Source organism: Macrobrachium nipponense, chromosome 12 (genome assembly GCF_015104395.2).
Source record: "Macrobrachium nipponense isolate FS-2020 chromosome 12, ASM1510439v2, whole genome shotgun sequence".
NCBI lineage: Eukaryota > Metazoa > Arthropoda > Malacostraca > Decapoda > Palaemonidae > Macrobrachium > Macrobrachium nipponense.
Genome location: NC_087205.1, coordinates 53,069,088 through 53,075,087, shown reverse-complemented (window position 1 = coordinate 53,075,087; position 6,000 = coordinate 53,069,088).

Sequence of the window (6,000 nt, the reverse complement as noted above, 5' to 3'; positions counted from 1 at the left end):
GGTTATCTGAGTTATTTGCACTTTGAGTTCAATCATTCATTTAATCGTTCTGCTAAGAACATGAGTTATTTAGTTTATGCCTTGTTCTTAAATAAATGTATTTTTTGTGAGTTCTCGAGTCTGATTTAATGGCCTTAGGTAATCAAATAACTAATATTAGTTTAGCCATAACATTCAACATAGTCAGTACTCCAATTAAGTCGCCATATTCAATTCCCCTTTCTCAGATCAGTTCCCCTTTCTCAGAATCGCCTGTTAGAAGGCAGGAGAACACCTTGATAAGCACAAGATTACAAATCAAATCAAAAGGTCATATGAAATAGAACATCTTTGAAATAAATATTCAAAATACAGACAAGCCACACTTTTGGCCAAAATAAGTATGCTTACCCATTCAAAACAATATGCACAAACACTTTTCAAAATGTACTTTGGCAGAAGCCATCTTGGCCTGCCACCTCTGTAAGGATCTCTGACCATGGTAATCCTACATTCTCATTTTGTAGGAAAAGAAGCTTGCACGCACGTATGAACTCACACAAATTGTTCACACCCCAGGTTACTGCCTAGAACCAGTTTCAGAAAGCACCTCTGTATCAAGCGCCCATAGTGACAGGACAGGCACTGATCTGCTAAGACAGCAATTTTGATATCACGCCACCCAAAAAGACACATCAGCATTTCCAAAGCTCGTCACTTCGGGCACTCTGTCTCCAAGGGAAGTTAAATGATGACTCCCTACATTCTAAGAAATGTCACAGCACATCACATTACAACGGTACCTAAACATATTGTTAATATATCCCTCTTTTATGTAACAAATTCTTGGCCACCCCGGAATGCTAGCACCTGCCTAGCCAGAGCTCACATAAAACAGCTTATACATAACAAAAAAAAAAAAAAAATTTTGGCTGGCTCAAAAAACACCATAATAAAAATAACTGCACGTCTCTGGCAGTACAATGTCTATCACATATTATCTTGAACAGCCTGTATCCGGGCTATAATAACAGTTGAAATATCTCATCTTGAATTCTCGATTCTCCCATGTATGTGATTGGTCTGCAACTGCAACTGCACAGACTTGTGAAACACGCTGTAGAAAGGCAAATGTCTCCCAGTGGAAGACAACTGATGACTTCCGTAGTCCAAAAGCGCCGTAAAATCCTGTAGACTCATAGAAACTCTTGCATGTGGGAACATACACCTCTGTAGTAGTTGACGGACGTCTTGCTGGCGAAGGGGAACGATGTTTAAGGTGTTTCAGTCATGTCATTGGTCAATTAAAAAAGAATTAACCCTAGACATATATCTGTCAAATAATGTCCTCAAAAATTCTAAGAAATACTAACTGAACATCTTCCCATTAATCACCACTAATATGGCCACTGAACTAATTTCTAACTAAAATTCGTAAAGGAACTTCACAAGATCGCTAAATATTAAATTCTCCAATTTAATTCTCCAATAATATAAAAAAAAAGCTTGCCAATCCCCATATATACGTTAACACACACCTCCCCAAACTCACAAAAACCCTACGGACATCACGTTTTAAACTCACCAATTCTCACAAGAACAAAAAATATAATGAGCCCAAGAAAAAAAACATAACAAGCCCAGCCCCAAATTATCACCAAAAATGTTCTCTCAAGCTCTGACATTACATTAACCCACAAAATCAGTAAGAACTCTTTTACTGTCTAACAGCAAAACCCCTTTTACTGTTTATATGATTAACATCCAAGAAACATAATGTCAAACACCCATTCTATCTAACTCACATACCTCGACAAATAATATCTCCTGTCTAAAACAGAAATGCTATGTAAGCTCAACCCCAATTACAACAAATCTCGTAGGAAAAGAAAAAGCAGAAAAAAAGATAATAACAACAATAAAAAGTGAACTTTTCCATCACAGAACACACATAATATATATAATCCAACGTTTTCTCCACTATATGCAGTATGTATCTTTACGGAATTTACTATCACAACAATTTCATCGAACAGAAATGACCGGAAACAACCCCCTTGCGTAGTACATCTCCGTAGAATGCCGTAGTCAACATCGAGAATGGTGCAAATCTCCAAGTAATCAACTCCAAAGGAAAAAAGTCAGCAACTTGACTCATCACAGCATTATCAGCAAAAATCCACCTGTGAACACCTCAGGTGCTTCGAACTGCACTATAGATTTGTCTAGACAGACTTCCAACTTCAGAAAACCATTATTCTCCAAATATTTTTTTTAAAAATACTATACTAACACCATATAAGCACATTTCACAAAATTATCTCCAGAATGTCACCAAGGTGCTCAAAAATTGTCTCAAAGACATAACTCCCACATGATATTACTGAATTATATAAAACAAATTATCACCTATTCGGGATAAACCACAGTAAACCACAAAACCACAATTATATGCCGCCAAAAATAACCATTAGTGAATATAAAAAATGCAACATCTCCATAGGGACTCATAAAACTGCAATGCAGTAATGCCACTCGCCTCCATTAGCCACAACACCAAAGGAACCACAATACCCCCTCTTTTGGCTCGCAAAGCCACAGAAATTCAATTCCAAAAATCATAACCACAAAAAAGTCACCACCAAAGATTAATGCCACCAATATATCACCATATTGACAATAATACCACTCCGGCAACAAAAATACTCCCCTCCATTTCACTAGCATCCATACATCACAATATTCCCTTCTATTTCACTAATAACCACATATGGAATAAAAACCAAGTATCCAAAAAAGCGTTATATCTCCAAGCAGGGTAATAAAAAAAGAAACTCTGTCCCCGAAAAATGCATTCAAAGCATCTAGCTGATACACTCGAAAATGTTGCCACATATCTCCTCTCACAAGGGTTTCCATTTGCACCAAAATGACTACAAAAAATAATTAAACTAAACATAGCTCTTACCACCATAGGCCTAAACTCTGGACTATCTCCAACAAAACGAAATATCACATGACCAAAATATTATATCTCCAATTTTATCTCCAATTCTCCGGTAAAATAACCTCGAAAAGCATCTTTAGGGAGCTCAACGTTACAGTAAAAAACTATAAACTCTCCGTTTAGCATAACTGCTGAAAAAGACAAAAACTTGACAAATAAAATTGCCCAGGAAATTCTAGAAAAAATCGCCGGTGTGCCATAACTCATCCAAACAAAACCACAAATCCAAAGTGTCTAAACAAAGACTTTCCCATATTCACCTTGGCACAGGCCACCAAGAAACTTAATCAAGTTTCCTATCTCTGGCAAAATTGCAACAAACACAATTGTGCAAGAGGCCAACAATTCCCGGAACACAAATATCCAGAAAAAAAAAGTGTAATGCCGTTATGTAGACATTTAAAAATGCAAAAATTCTCCCCTAAATATCTTTGCAGCATCAAAAAGCTGAAATTATAAACTCATTCCCGAACAATGATTCCAAGTCACGAACTGAGATAGTAAAAATCTACACAAACTGTTCGGAGAGAATAATAAATTCAAACTCGCCAACGATAAAAAAAAACTTACATCAGCAATGGCTAATGTCCAAAAGGTGACAAGAAAAACCAATGCCACCGCCGACTGTTCCCGTGACACCTGTAACATCTGTGACTAACATAAACTTCAAGCAATTATCTGCTGAACCCATAAAAAAAAGAAAAACTCCAGGGCTATCACAGAAAAAAAAACACACATGGGCAAAAGAAGACCGGTAAGTTTCCTCAATTTGACTTTAACCATAATCTTGAACAGGGCATTAACACAATATCCTCCGATAAAACACCATTAAAATTGTGGTAAGTACCTCCCATATTCACAAACATCATCACCCTTAGTATTCATTACAAGCACCCATGTTAGTATCAGTATCACCAGCATCACCAAATTCACCAAATTCACCACCCATAAATCATTGTCACATTCACCAAAATTATTACCACCATGAACTCCAATAGAATCCCTGTAAATATCTCCCGTAATAATTCCACTAAAATATCTCCATGTAAAATATTTCCAGTATCACCAGTAAGGGCTTAATTTTGCCATTTACCAGTATCATCACCATTTGCATCACTAAACACAACCCCTATAGCATCACAATTTTAAAATAGTCTCCATATCCCAAACACATCCCCATTCTAAAATGATCTCTGTATCCCCAGTTATAACCATGTCCTCTACCATTGCATAAAGGCATTTTCCAAAGCATAAGGAAAATTTGCACCACATTCATATTTATTTTCTCTTTACTCAAAAGAAAGAACAAAAATAGTTCTAAAAGAAACCCTATGGGCATATCACATCATCTTTCAGTCACTATCAGCTGATGTGGCATTGAACTATGTTGTTAAGGCCAAACTCACCCCCTTAACCCCGGCACGAAGAGAAAAAAAAAGAAGTTCACCCTCCCGTTGGCACTACCATGTAGAAGACATTAGCCTCCCTCAGGCACTACCCCTTGGTTGCTCAGCAAAAAAAATGCGCTGGGTGCGTATGCATGAACGAGCGCTGCCTCCAAGGGCCAAAAAAATGCAATCCAAGCACCCCCGAGAACTAAGTTGCAAGTATGCAAACCTTCATATACTTACATATGTACTAAAACAAAGACGAATGCGTCGCCTCTAAACACGTGCCAAGAAAAAAAACTCATCACGTTCTGCTCCTATGGAAAAAAATATAGTAATCTGAACTGCCTCTTTAACTCCAAAAGTGATGCATACACAAAGTTAGGAAGAGAGAAAAAAACACTAGGGCCTAAAAAAAAAATGTAACACTCATGTCGTCAATGAGAGAACATCAGATTGCCGACTCGCTCTAGTAAAAACACGCTAATACACACATACACGCGTTTGTAACGACCCAGCACTCGAACAAGAGAGCACTCGGCAAACGCTCACTCACAAGACTCACTGAGCGACTCATTGTTTGCAATTTCTTGCGACAGATGAACATGCTGACGCTAATTGAATTTCTCCCTCCCAGTACCAGAACGACGACTGAAAAATTCTTATCACCTGTCACCAATTAATGGAAATCCTAATACAGTTTCACGACCAGAATCTCTGAAAACAGCCTCTCTAAGCTGCTATTAATCTCAGTTCTAGATCTCAGTTCCTCTATTTTAAAAGGTAGCAATGGATCGTGCATCTAAGACACTGGCAATATCCAACATCCATTTCCTCTCACTCCAACACTAACACCACCCCTCTCTCTCTCTCTCTCTCTCTCTCTCTCTCTCTCTCTCTCTCTCTCTCTCTCTCCAAAATAACTCTCTCTATCTCTCCACAACACATCCCCCCCCTCTCCATTACCTAAGGCCATTAAATCAGACTCAAGAACTTACAAAAAATACATTTATTTAAGAACAAAGCATAACTAAATAACTCAGGTTCTTAACAGAACAATTAAATGATGGTTGAACTCAAAGTCCAAATAATTCAGATAACCCTCGATAATTGATCAAATAACTAATAATAGTTTAGCCATAACATTCAACATAGTCAGTACACCAATTAAGTCACCATATTCAATTCCCCTTTCTCAGATCAGTTCCCCTTTCTCAGAATCGCCTTTTAGAAGACAGGAGAACACCTTGATAAGCATAAGATTACAAATCAAATCAAAAGGTTATATAAAATAGAACATCTTTGAAATAAATATTCAAAATACAGACAAGCCACACTTTTGGCCAAAATAAGTATGCTTACCCATTCAACACAGCATGCACAAACACTTTTCAAAATGTACTTTAGCAGAGGCCATCTTGGCTTCTGCCACCTCTGTAAGGATCTCTGACCATGGTAATCCTACATTCTCATTTTGTAGGAAAAGAAGCTTGCACGCACGTACGAAATCACACACATTGTTCACCTCTGTATCAAGCGCCCATAGTGACAGGACAGGCACTGATCTGCTAAGACAGCAATTTTGATATCACGCCACCCAAAAAGACACATCAGCATTTCCAAAGC